Source organism: Nothoprocta perdicaria, unplaced genomic scaffold, assembly GCF_003342845.1.
Source record: "Nothoprocta perdicaria isolate Ctin4 unplaced genomic scaffold, notPer1 scaffold_10, whole genome shotgun sequence".
In the NCBI taxonomy this organism is placed as follows: domain Eukaryota; kingdom Metazoa; phylum Chordata; class Aves; order Tinamiformes; family Tinamidae; genus Nothoprocta; species Nothoprocta perdicaria.
Window position 1 is genome coordinate 7,583,321 of NW_020454094.1, and position 14,397 is coordinate 7,597,717.

The following is a 14,397-nucleotide window of genomic DNA, read 5'->3' on the forward strand; positions in this document are numbered from 1 at the left end:
TCTCCTCTCCTCTCCTCTCCTCTCCTCTCCCTGGCCTTTTAATCGCACTAGTTTGGACACAGCATGGAAAAGTGGTGGAGGAGCAGAGATGTTGGTTTAAAGCATGCATTAGTGATTGACTTGAATGTGATATTTAAAACTGCCTTGAAACTGTGCAGAAATGCGAAGAGATCTGGTGGATCCTTGGTCCTCGACAGGAGCTAAATGTGTGAGCAAACCTCTGCTTTAAATTATTATTTTTGATTAGTTTTCATTATCATAAATTCTGTTTTGGGAGGAACCAATCTCCTCTGTATATAGCAACATTTAATACTATTATTTTTTTATCCAAATACAAACTAACGAGCAGGATGTAAGACACAAAATTGGCCCTAGAAGAGACCTGGGCTGGGACGAGCTGACCCAGAAGCATCTTCTCGTGAACCTAGCTGCTACTGGGATTCAAAATGCCCTACTCTCTCATCGACCTTGAAGATTTCTAGTGAATTAAGGACTGTGACGTGCAGGTGACGCTCTTAAACTAATGCCTCTTAAAAAGCCTCCCTGGCATCTGTTACAGTCTCCAGACAGATGGTTGGTAAAGGGCTAGGGTGAGTGTATTGTACATCCGACTGGCTTTATACTTAGGTCTACATCGTAACCAGAGTTAAAATGGGAGAACTGTAAGGAGTGCGTGCTGCTGGCCTCTTCCACAGCAGTACACGTGTGCCAGTCCACATTTCAACTCAAGCTCTATAAGCCTGCTGAGGTCCTGGGATGTATCTTTGGTTTGCTGGCTGGGGCTAAAGATGCTGCCACCAAAACTGTTGCTCTAACCCATGTTAGGCTCTCCTGCCTAGTGCAGTCGTGTTCCTTGTGCTTTGGCGCTTGTCATACATAGGTTCTTCCTCCTATCATGGCTCTTTTTTTTTTTGCATCTTCTGATAAAACTTGCTTGCCAGTGGAAGAATTGCAAGCTTCCCCCATTGGCATGGTAGTGAGGTGATGGAACAGCAGTCAGAAGAAGTTTTATTTCTGTTGGAAAGATCTGAACTGTGGTGTTTGCCAGCATCAGCCAAACAGGTTAGAAAGGACTTTCAAATTTCATTTAATGGGAGAAAAACAGACCTGAAGGATGCATTTTTTGTTTATTTTTGTTTTGTTTTGTTTTGTTTTGTTTTGTTTTGTTTTCCCTGAGAGAAGGGATTGTTATTCCTCGTATTGCACTAACCATTTCTAGAAAGTGATGACTTCTCAGGTAGAGTTCAAAGATGCTGTTTCTGGCAGCTTCCTGCTTTCCTTTTACCCCTTCCTCCCTTTTTCTTAAAAAAAAAAAAAAAGGAGAGAGAGATGAAGATGATGAAGTTTAGGTTAGTTTACAGTTGGGGGGAGGGCTATTTATTTCCTTACCTTCTGCCACTGGGTTATACCAAATGTTTTCTGCAAACCTCAAATAATCCAGATAGACTTGTTCATCTAAAGAGAGAGAAAGCTTGGAAAGTTTGGAAGCTTAAGCATTTCAGAAACAGGGACTGATAACTGAAACTGTGTGCTGTGTCAAAGTTTCTTTCTGCTGTTCTGCTGTCTCTTAAAACACATTTTGTGAAGAGGGTTGCTTCATGTGTGTTTCTAGTTCATAGCTGCACGTCAAAATAAGGAGTTTTCATTCTGCTTGCCACTGGGATTAACACAGAGCCAATACTGCTACAGGGAGCTGAAATACCCTTTTTTTCTTTCCTTCCTTGCTCGCTAGCAGAATTACTGACTAAATTCCCACTGCAGAGTATTGACCCTAACTGCAAAGGGAACGTTTCTTTCAGCTGCGCTTAGGGCAAACCTCGGCTGTGCCAGGCTTACCCAGGAGCCCCATTTGGCCTGGGATTTCTATAGAGAGATGGCTGGGTAGAAAAACGGCTTTGTTCCTTGTGAATTTACTAAACCTGACCTGGCCTGCCTGAGGAGCTGACAACTTGGGGCTTCAGATGGCGTCTTGGAAGAGTTATTTTCTGCCTTGTATTTGTGCGTGGAGGAGAAAGGACTGGCCACTGCTTGCCAGCTCCTTGCCAAATGCCATTCCGGGTAAATGGGACGCTCACTGTTAGCATGAAAAGCACACAGTGGCTCTCTGGCAGTCTGCACTTTGCCAGAGGAAACCACAGAAAGGATCAGCTTGTGTAAGAATTTCCCAGCAGAATTTGTGGAAGTTCCAGCTCGGTGCAAATCAAACAAAACACTCCTGAGACTCTGTCATTGGAATGTTTCCCATGACGGAGCGGTCTCTTCTGCATTTCTGCTTTCTGTGTTTTCATCTAAGTCCTTAAATAACTTCTCAGTGAGTCTTGCAACGCGTGATGTCACCTGGGGCTCACCCAGCGAGATCTTGTTTTGCTGATGGAAGTCAATGAGTTTGGTCACTGAATGCCATTGCAGTCAACACAACCTGCTCTCCTCCACCCTGCTCCACGCTACTGGGCACAGCTCTGCCAAGAAGGCCTTTCCAAGGGGCTGACTCTATTCCCTGCACTTAAAAGAAGAAAAACCATTTTGTCGTAATCTAATGTCACACCAGCACGTTGTTTCCTGTCAGCCTCATAAATCTGCCATCCAGCATCAGGCTAACAGCTTCTGCAGCATACTTTGCTTGCAAGATGTTACTGCTTCACATAACAGTGTGTTTCTTTGGCTTCAGGCAAACGAAGAGTTTGATGCAAAGAAAATAAAAAGGAGAGACAGAAGGTTGCTCTCAAGGTCAGAATGAAAATCAGCTGTCTCAGACAAACTCACTCCCATCTCTTGCCTTCGCTGCTAAAGAGCATGAAACGAGTGTTTCCTGGGGTTAGTTGTGGTAAGAACTTGTTCAACTTGATGAGGTTACTGTGACAAAAGAAATACAGAGGAGAAACAGAAATTTGGAGAAGAGAGCAAGGGAGACCTGCAGCTAGGAAGGCTGGAGAGGAGATGGGATGAAGACCCTCAGGATGGCTTGTGGTGAGAGCTGGTAGGAAGGAGAGCGTGAACTGAAGGGGTAACTGAACAGAAACCAGGCAGCAAGGTTCAGTTAGCACCAAGCACCGAGCATTATAGAAGCAAACTGCATCTCTCTGTTTGGGTCAGTGCAGCGGCTGCTCAGGAAACCTCCCTCTTCAGCCCTCCAGTCCCTTTCTCCTACACAGCTCTTTCTCCCAGCCCTGCCTTGCATACCTGGCTGAGTGCAAGCAGGGCAAGAGGCTTCGTTAGCCTTTTATATCCCACAAAATTGCTCCAATTGCTCTGCATCCAGGAGCAGAGTGTTGCAGCAGCAGCTGCCCCAGGCTGTCCCGGACCTTGCACTGCACTCAGCACTCAGCACCAGGAAGCATCTGATGGTTGACAATCCTCTGTCATATGGTTTTGCTCCCTTGTCCTCTCCTGAAGGGAATGTTGGCACGGACTCTATATGGGAAAGGTTCCTCTATTCTGACTGAAGAACCACAACTTTCCAGGTGTCCTTAGTAGCTGGGAGAGTTTGCTGCAGTCACAGCTCTGCTGGAGGAAATCCTGTCCCCCACCCAGCCAAGTCCCACCATTTTTAGGGCAATCTCTGTTGAGCCAGGGAGGTTGTGTCTCTTGGGCTCACTTCAGCATCCCGAGCCCTGGGCTTTACAGTGACAACGAGACCGGAGGGCTTGGAAGTGGCTGTGTGAGAAGCACACGCAGAGAATGAGGGGACAGATGTGATGTGCTGTGAACCAGCAAAAGCTGCAGTTCTCCACGTGCTGCCAGCTTCATGCTTAAGTGCTCTGCAGTGTTACACACCAGCCAGAAGAGGAAGGAGGTGGGAATGCCAGAGCCGTGCTGGGATGGAGACGATCCTGCAGTCAGGTGGAGGTGGCTGAGGCAGGACAGGGTGCTGTGGCAGCAGCGCTCGCCGAAATCTTTTGCAACACGTTTGTTCAAAAAATGTTGGGCCACTTCGTGGAGCCACTTTAAGGTTAGGCAAGGTAAGTGCCCAAATACTTCTTCCTAAGTATCTTTGGCATTAATGGACAAAAACACTGATTTGCAACAGCGGTGTTGTGGTTTTTTTGAGGTAGTATCAGAGGTTATCTTCTGGAGATTCTGTTTCTGTGGCTGGTTATTTTTAAACTGCACCTTGGCTATGGATTCTTGCAGGTTAGAAATTCTCTTGCAGAGCATTGCAGCCCTCCCTTGCAGATCATGTAAGGTTTGTCTGAAAAGGAGCTTTTTCCCTTTGATGCTGCTTTTCCATCTGTACTTCATACAGATGCTGAGCTTTCTGCTTTCCACTGTCACTGCTGCTTGCTAAATAAATTCTTCCCTAGCACTGTATTATTCTTCTCCCTCCCTATCCTTTTACTTAAGATCTGAACCATCTTATTGTGGATTTTCAGGCTCTTTATTTCTTTTCTGCTGCCTACAAGCAAAGTATTTATATATTTTTTTTTGCTTGTTAGTTGTAGTTGTGCTAGTTCATGGAGAAAATTCACTCTTAAAATTTAAGAGTCCCTTAAGGCTTTGAGATGCTGGAAAATGCAGTTTCAAATGGCAGAGATGTTGTAATGCACTCGTCTGACTGCTTGAATCCCACTCCATTACTTTATGGCGCTTGCAAAAATGAACGAAATATGTTACAGGAATCATGAAGTTACGGTGGATCTTTGTAAAAGGAAGTATTTCTATGCTGGTTCATAAAATGGGACCACCCTGCTCTAAAATTCTGATTACTAAGTCATAAAAATAGATGGAGAAAGCCGGCAGGGCAGGTAGGTCCTGCCCAGCCTATGGAAGCTGGAGCGCTTTGCTGACCAGGAGGAGCTGGAGATCACAGCGAGGTAAGAGCAGAGCTGGATGGGAGCTGGGCCGGGCCTTGGTGAGCGGAGCCCGACTGATTTACAGCAGGGTGTGGGAAGCGGGGGCTGACCCCACGTCACCACGTTGGGACCTTTTGCAGCTCCCTGGCGCTGCCCAGGGCTGAGGGGAGCTGTGGAGCATCCGGCTCCACCCTGGAGTGGCTGCCCCCTTCCCTGCTGCTCCGCTCTGCCGTGACAGGAACATCAGGCACGCTGGAGATGCAGTCTCTGCCTTAGCAGCGTCAGACAGCCTGGGGATTTGGAGGTGAGCCTGCGTGCCCCGTGCGGCTGCTCCCCCTCCACACGGAGCAGGGAGCTTCATGTTTTGTCTGCAAATTGGAAATCTGGCTCCGTGAGCACAGTCGGAATTGAAACCGTGCGCCGTGAATGGCAGCAGGGTGAGTCCCCCAGAGCCTTGCTGGCCTTTGGCACCCATCATTCAGCTCCGTGTTGTGTCTGACACAGGAACACGACCACTGACAGGACAAACAGGAAGGCTCTAATGTCTGTTCCTTTGTCCTCGGCTGTTAACACACCAGCCTAATGAATACAGCGGGAAGCGCTGTGAGGGGAATAAGCAAGCAGGTTCCTGGTGAAACACTGCACCAAGCCGAGCATCCAAGTCCCATCAGGAAGAAAACAAGCTGAAAGTAAGGCCAGGCTCATCCAGTTCTATTTATAACCGAGCTGTGCTTCCTCACATGAGTCTGAGGCTCTGAAGCATGAATGATGCTCAGGCCTCGGGCTGGGTCCTTGCCCTGCATGAATGTCGCTCTCATGGCCATACGCTCAGCTCAGCTCAGTGCTGGAGTCACTCCCAGCATCACAGAAGATGGATTTGCCTCTCAAATTCCCCTCTTTTTGCCTCTCTAAGGGGCACGTGGGGTGTGAACGCAGTGATGCAGTGGGTCTGATTCCTCTGTCTGCTGGTCTTATGCTCTTGAGTTCACTGATATCCAAGGGATGGTGTGTGGGGTGGTGAGCCTCACAATGCAGCTGCCATGGTGCAAGGCACTTGAGCTACCTGTAGGAGAGTGGTGATTTTCAGAAGAAGAGTGTTTATAAGGCTAAATATGACATGGGAGTTTATGATATGTGAAATCTTCAGTGGTGGTGACCACCTGTGCTGAAAGCTTCCCTTAGTGGTGGCCATGCTGGCTACTCCAGGGCCTCTCTTGCTTGGTAGAGGAACTTTCTGAGGAGGAGCAAACAAGGAAGACCTGTAGTAATGCTTGCCAGTTGCCATATGCTGTTAGGAGGAGGCGTTTGTAAATTATTGGACCAGAAGTTCGCACTATTGCCTGCAGCAGGAGCAGCCCTCCCTCACTGTGTGAGCATGCTGCTTCCTTATGGCCGAGACAAAGCCGTCAGCCAGCCCACGGGCAGGCAGCTCATGGCCTGCAGAGCAGGGCTGCTCCAGGAACACGCAGGCTCGCGGGGACCCAACCTCTTCATCAGCTCCTGTGCTCTGCCTTCCCTGCCAGGCTGCTTGGAGGTGCTTTGTTGCTGCCTCCTGGATAGGGTTCAGCCTCCTGGACATTTGCTTGGCAAGTTATTGTCCTGCTAAGCTGGCTGCCTTGGATGCTGCCCTGCATCTTTGTAAATGAAGAGGTTGTCTTCATTTCAGTATCTATTGATGGTAACCAAAGCAGTGAGCCACCCCGGCTCTCCTAACTAGCATGCTTATTATCAATAAAGTTGTGTGCACAAAAAGGCACTAGATAAAATCAGCCGACATCAGAATAAGTCCCTAATTCTGCTTCAGAGAGGGCAGCAGGGGGTACTTAGGGCCAGAGTTGTTCAATAAAGATGCACCAAAGGAAAAGAGCAGCGAAGGAAGCATGAACCAGACCGAAAGCTGTCAGGATCCTTGAACAGTTCGTGATTCATCAGCCATCCAAACAATCTCCTCTCTAATGCAAACAGTGCAGCCAAATACTTAAATATGACTGGCTCACCTTTAGGAAGATGTACTCCTTGTAGACCTTATCTCTCCAACGGTTTCTGTCATGGGGACAAGTTTGCTTCCTAAGCACGTAGACCTGATCCATTCTGTCATGTTGCATGATTTTACAGTAAATCATCAACATATTTTTCTACTGAGATCAGAATAGCACTGAGAATTCTGCTCTGCTTATCTCTTATCTGTAGATTGCTGTCATAGCTGGAACATTTACATTTAAAAGAAAATCTAGATTTTCAGATTAGGGACATTTTTCAGTGGATTTATTTTTAAGTGTTTATATATATGTATGTAAATTAAAGCAATTTTTGTTTATATCTCTCCATCAGCTTTTACTCACTCTTATAAGACTTGCCTGTTACGCAAAGCAGTCTCATCTATTGCAGTGAATGAAGCAGTCACAGTGTGGTTGAACTGACACGCAGTAAACTCATGAGACCTGAGACTGAATTTAAAACCAGACTGAACCTTCATTTCTGGAAGTGCAGAACTATTCCTGAATCACGGAAATGAGAGCTGGCAGAGTCTGTGAGAGGAGAGTCCCCCTCCTCCCAGCCAGGGCATCACAGGTCTTGCAATATCATTCCTGAAGCACTTTCTTCAAAATGAGACTGAATAATGTAGCTGTCTCCTCCAGTACTGAGCAGACTGAAGTCATTACCTTGTATGTCTTGCAGGGTGCACCCCTCTTAATGGACGTGAAAAGGTTTTCTATCTTTTCCCCACCACTATCACTTTGCTGATTCCCTCACCAGCCTCTGATTGTTTTCTGCACTACTGCCACTTAACGAGAAATTCCCTAATTTGAAGTTGTTTATATGTTTTCTTCTTCCAGTCTGTGGCACTTTGCACTTGTCTTCACTGAATTTCACCTTGTTATTTTCACACTGTCTCCAGTTTGCCAGCATAAGTTTGAGTTCTGATTCTAGCAGAATCCTCTCCGTCTAAACTAGTGTCATCTGCAAATATCCCATATGTTTTGCAATTTGGCAAGTTACTACTGAAAATACCGAATAGAGCTGGATCCAGGACAGTCCCTTGTGAGCCCCCTCTAACAGATGTTTTCCCAGGGGATTAGGAAATTGCTGATTATTATTCTTCAAGATTAATTTTCAAATTACTCATCCACTTCATAGTAATTACATCTAGATCTCATTTTCTTAGCTTGATTCTGAAAACATCACAGGGAATATGGCTAAAGCCTCACGAAATTAAAGGTAAATCATATCTGTTGCTTCCCTCTAATTCTTTAGACCCCTTGCCCTGTCAAGGAAGGAAATCAATTTTGTTTGACCAGATCATTTCTTGACAAGCCATATTCACTGTTTTTTATCTTCTTATCCTGTAGATACTTAAATATTGATGACTTAACAGTTTGCTCCAGTTCTCACATTCAAAGTTAGAGTGACTGCTCTACAGTTCAGTAACCTGCCTTTCAAGACAGGCTTTGATTTAGGTTTCCTGGCGGAGTTATTTGCTCTTTTCCAGTCCTTTAGGATCTCTAGTGTCTTCTGTTTCTCATAGATAATTGCAAATCATTCAGAGATTGATTCAGCTGCTGCCCTAAGCACCCACGAGTGAATTTCGGCAGGCCCGGTTAAGCTGAATATATCTGTTTTAACTCAGCATTCTGGCCTTAAAGTTAATTTTATTATATATCTAGTCACTATTTATCTTTTCATGCAGGACTGCAACAAAGCAGGCTTTGAATATTTCCGCCTTACGTGTGGTTTCCAGTGGGACCTACTTTAGGTAAAAGATGAACAGAGTCTAACATCAGAGGCTCAGATGAATCTTTCTGGGACACCTGCTTTTGGCTACATGTAGACATCCCTGTCCTGCTCCTCATTAGGGGACCCACAGGAGCTTCCCATGGCTCCTTCCTTTCTGCTTCCCAGATTTACATTTGGCAGGAAGCTCGACCAACAGGCAGCCAGGGCACAGCCAAATCTTCTTCTGCCATATGGCCTGTCAGGTGGTCCAGGTGCACTCAGGATCCAGGAGCTCCCTTCCCCAAAGTGTAGTTTAAAGTAGAGCTAAAAAGGGAGGTTGATGAGCCTGATAAGGAGCAAGGAATAGCTGGCAGAATGCTTGATGCAGAGCGTTTGGGGACTTTGTTATATGGCACTACTTTGTCTCAGCATCAAAGAAGGACAAGCTATTTGCTCCAGCAAAACAGAAAGTCAGTGGCCTAAGGATCAGCTGATGGTCCTAAGGGACTTTCACCACAGTGGATCCCTTGGGCAAATAGCAGATGCAAGTGATAAAGGCAGGGAAACAAACCAAAAAAAAAATGACACTTTGTCATTGACAGAAGAAAAGGGATGTGAAAAAAAATCTCTGCTGGTAATGACTTGATGCTTGCAGATGCAGTTCAGCTGAGAATAGCTGGCAGGAATGAACAAGAAAAACATTTGGAGGTGATAGAGGGAAGAAATGAGAAGTGTTTCTTAGCTCAAATCAAAGATGGCAGGCAGGGAGTTGAGGAGAAGATTTCCTCCAGGAATGCAGGAGGGGATAGCCCAGCTCCAAAAGAAGTGACCAGCAAGGAAGTTTATCTTGGATCACTACCTCAGGACGAGCTCTCGGTGTGATGCTGAGACAGCCTGTGACAAGCCAGTGACATCTGCAGATATATAAAAACAGGATATCAGCAAAATGGAGAAGGTGTTCTTGGGCAAGCACAGCTAGAGACAGCTGAAGGGTGATTTACTTGCTGTATTTGGGTGCCTGCTCAAGAAGTTTGCCAGTGGGAAGCCATGATTTAGGTCTTGCTTAAAAGTCTCTGGTTTCTGTGAGTATAAGAGAGACAAGTATCTGAATCTCCCTGTCTATCTCATGTGCTCCCAGGGCTTGGTTGGGTAAGCAGGGTTCATGCTGCAGAACATCTCCCGGCTCTCTGGAGGGGCTGGGAAGCACTTGCCTTCCCGTGATTCACAGATGGGCTCCTGTGCGAGACTGTGACGCAAATGAGATTTGAAGCCAGATGGGCGACCCCCCTGAGCTGCTGTGCTCGGACAAATGGCAAGTTGTCCAGGAGCAAAGGAAAGGCAAGGAACACGGAGAGAGACTGCGACCGAGAGCCTGTTGGTGAATTATACAGGAACTCTGAAGCATTGGAAACAAAGATACGTGTGTAAAGCTGTGTGAAACAAAAATGTGAAGGAATAGGAACAAAACTAGAAGAGGTGAAGATGCAAAATGAGATATGATTATCATGGGGCATAAAAGGGAAGAGGAAATATTTGGGAAGTACATTAGAAGGTAAAGGAATGATGAGTAGAGGCCCATAAGTAAAGCAAGCTTTCAGTTAACAGTGAGTAGTACGAAGAAGTATACAATATTTGATGCTATCTATGTTGTTTAATCTTACAATAAACATCTGAGCCTGACTGCTTAAGATGATTAATCCAACAAGGAGATGAGAGCAAAGGCCTGAATAGGGAAAGAGCATGTCAAAGGGCATTTAGATGGGACAGACGTGTGCTCATCAGCAGGGCCTGCTTACAAGTACCCTGGAGTACCTAAAGAATTACCCAAAGCAATCTCAGACTATTAGCAAGCATCTTAAGGAGTCTGGGGCTACATCCATGCTGAATTGTAAACATAGGCTGGTATTTTTGTGCAAGTCCATATGCAGCATCCAGAGTGAATAAGTACAAGTGTCTACTCAGATGCAGGGTTGGGGGTGCTCTGGGGCATGGGTGCTAGGAAGCATTACTCTACTGCTTCCAGTGGATGAACATACCTGTGATGTGGTCTGCTCAGAGCAGGGATGCACATCAGGTCTGCTGTCATCAGTCCCAAACACTTTGCAGTGATGTAAGAAGCCAATAACTAGCCAGGGATGTTCCTGCAGGTGCTTTCTTTGAAGGAGCTGCTCTTCCACGCAGGAGACACCATGGCATGGAAATGGCACAGGGCCTAGAAACCAGCACACAGACAATCCACCCAGGCTAGAGGCATCCTAAGGACCCATGGAGACTCAAAGTGTGGATGATGAAGCCTGCGGTGCCTCAGGCTACACTCAGGCCTGCAGTACAAACATAGCCATGGAAAGCAGCATAGGTCCCAAAGGAATGGAAAAGTGAACAAATACCTTGGGCAAAATGGTGTGAATGAACCAGCTGACCAGCCAGACCAAATTCGATGCCTGGAAAAACATTGGTACAAGTGGCAAAACCATCTATAAATGTCTAGAAAACAAGGTGATTCAGTGAAGCCGAGATGGATTTGTGCAGAATAAATTGTCAGGCCAGTACAATTTCTTTTCTTCCTTTTGTTTCAGAGAAATGGGCATCATGAAGAAGGGGAGGCAGTTGAGGTTATCACCTCTATCCATCTTGCCTTGACTAAAGCTTTTGATCCAGGCTCACTCTGAGACATTCTTATAAGAAAAGTAGAGAAATATGGATTAGATAAAATCACCATAAAGACGTTGTTCGGGTGGCTCAGGCACTGTGCTCAGAGAACAGTTATCTAGACCTTGCTGTCAGACTGTGAAGATGCTTCAAGTGAGACCTTCCAATTGCTGGTCCAGCCTCTTCTTGTGATCAATACTTTCATTAACAACTCCAATTACAGAATAAGGAAGCCCCCTTGGGAGCACAGGGCACTTTGCTGGACGAGATTATGTTCGAAATGATCTTGATAAATTGGAAGAAAGGTCCGCAATCAATGTGATGAAATTCAATAAAGGCGAGCGCAAACACTACATCTAGGAAGGGGAAATTAAATGCATGGATACAAAACAGGGAATGGCTGGTTAGGCAGCGGGGTGCCAGAAGGGGAGTCATGGCAGATCCCAGCCCATGGTAAGCAATGCAATACTGGTGAGAGACACGTGCCATTCTGCTGTGTTAGCAGGAATTGAGATACAGGAGGCTGCAGCTGCTGCCTGCTCGTGCCTGGGAGAGGCTCCACAGAGCGTGTTTCCAGCTGCAGGGAAGGGCTGAAGGACAGGAGCAGCAAGGGTGAAAGCCTGGAGAGCAGGATCTGGAAGGAACACTGAAGTCATGGGGTTTGTCTGAGAAAGAAGAGGAGGGACACTATAAACTTGTCTTGTCCTTTTGAAGACTGCTTCAAGAGGGGAATGAACGGAGGAGAGATGCCAAGGAGTAATTGGCTTGATTTGCGGTAAAGGAGACTTCCCATATACAGCCAACACTACAGTAATAGATACAATAACAATAATAATGTAATAAAGTCATCTCACAGGAAGTGCCTGTGGTTGGAAGCTTGTGAGAACAGGCCAGGTTTATTGTCACTGGTGGTAGCAGTGTATCTGATCCTGCATCAGAGCAAGATAGAAGTCCTCTTTGGTCCCCTCCCACCCAGACACTGCCATGGTGGCTTTGCTGAGGGCCACGCTGATTGCCAGGTTGGCACTGGAAGGAATTGGTCTCTAGGTCACATTGACAGGGATCTTTAGCAGCAGGGAGATTGTCACCTGCTGGAGGTGTCTGAGCAGGTCTTACCCAAACAGTCCCTATAATGGGGTCCTGCAGATTCACTAATGCTCTTGTCTCTCCCCTTTACCTATGACAGACCTTTTACTCGTTTAATTACTGAATGACCAGAACTCATTTCTTTGTGTTAGGACAATCAAACTCATGTCTTTGACTTAGGAGACAGTCGAGCCCTGTTCCTCCAGCTCCAGCAAAGGGCTCCATGGAAGATAATTAACGAGGACAGAAGGAAATGCTCAGCAGTCGTCGTGCATCTGTTGTGTGTTGCACCCCACGGTCGGGCTTTGGCAAGTGGAGAGGCAGCCGGAGGGATCTGTGTTTGCAATAGCAGGTGTCTCCTGACAAGAAAGCAGCCAAGTCAGCCTCGTGGTGGGGACTATGTTGACCAATTGTGTTTTGCTAATGTCAGGGACTAGTGGCTGCCACGCCGTGAAAACCGATCCGTTATTTCTTATATAGAAATGACATCAGAAAGATGGGAATTTTCAAATCAGATCGGATAAATGGACTAATCTCCTGCCTTGGACGGGAGCCACTACCAGCTGCTGTCCACAAAGATGATAGTATTCTCTTGCTGTGAATTACTGGATTATTGCCCTGCTAACCCTCTGTACATAGCAGTGAAATTGTAGATTTCTACCTTTATGTTTTTATGAACAGATTTGCACAAACTTTATTCAAAAAAAAAAAAAAAAAGCTTCACAAAATAAAAAGAAGAAAGTGCTAGGCTTTTCTCACAGTTACCTCATAGCAATGAGTTTCACAGGCTATTTTTGCACTGCAAAAACCAGTCAGGTTAAAGATCATATTCCAAAAAAGAGCAGTCTTCATTGATTGTATTGCAGATCCCACAATGATCTGTCACAGCGAGTGACTTGCACCATTATGTTTACTTGTCTCAGTTCCACTGTTTACACACACTTTTCTTTCTCATGTGGCTCTTTGCTTTCACCATATCATAACTGAACTTTTCCTTTGAATCGTATCATGCAGCCAAAATCCCAGGATTGTTATCATAAGCTTTGGAAAAGAAATAACTTTTTCCTGCCATACACACAGTTGCCTAGTGCTCTTGTCAAATGTGCCACCCCACACAGCCTGGATTTTGCTAATGACAGGGGGCTGTGACATATTCACAGGCCTCTGGGAGTAGAAAAAACACCAATTCTGAGCAGATGCCCAATGTTATTGCAGGATCGTGAAGGTTAATTACTCTAATAGGTATTCAGGGTATTTAGAGATCAGGAGAAAAAACATCACAGACTGAATCTGTTGACTTCTGTTGACTGTTTTGAATATAGGAGCAGGAGCACACCAAGCAAATGAGCCCACTTGGCTGCTTGGGGCAGTTGACATCAGCGGTCTGTGCAATGGATGAGGTGAAGGGGTTTGTTAAACCTAACTGAGCTGTGATGGTGAAAGACTTGACTGGATCCCCATTGGGGAGAGTCGTTGGGGTGTGCAAATGCTGGGGAAAAGGTCTTTACTACTGCAGGTTGTGTTAGTGCAGGCATGAGGACTCCAGGCAGCGTTCACACAGTGGGATCAGGGAAGGACTCCAGCAGCTGGGCCTTCATCCACACGTTTTCTGTTGCTGTGTTGGGCTGTCACTTGGCTCTGGCTCGGGAACAAAACATCTACATTGTGCTTAGCAAGAGCAGATGCAGTGAAATCAGCTTCAGTTGCCCCTGCCCAGCTTGAGCACATCTCACTAATGAGAGCCCAGCTCTGATGGTAGCTGTGCTGGGCCTCTCTTCAGAGAGGACCTCAACCAGCTGTGACCCAAGCACATGCATCATGTAAGTGGTGCCGATGGTGGCTCTAGACTTAAGGATGGGCTCAGACCCACACTGACTGCAGCACATGTGTGTGGCCTGCAGTTCTCCTTCCTGTGCAGCTCAGGTGGTTATTGGGTTTAATCTGGAGGTTTTGGGTGCTTGGGATCTGCTTTTTCTCTGGTATGGTCCTGGAACAATAAAGGCTATTGAGGCACTTAACTGCTCCCAAGCTCAGATGGCAAAATCCTGGCATTGTCTTTTCACAGAAGATGATACTGCCTTAGGAATTTGCTTCCCCTGCTTCAAGGCAAGTTTTTATTTGAAAAAAACATTTGAGAGAGTAGATAGGAGAACATGAA

At 46.1% G+C, this 14,397-nt stretch overlaps 1 protein-coding gene across 1 annotated transcript in view; it reads left to right on the forward strand.

Moving 5' to 3' along the window:
* The window catches only part of LOC112947407 (dynein intermediate chain 1, axonemal-like), a 71,438-nt gene that overhangs the window by 367 nt on the left and 56,674 nt on the right, over positions 1–14,397 (forward strand). The window lies entirely within an intron of this gene.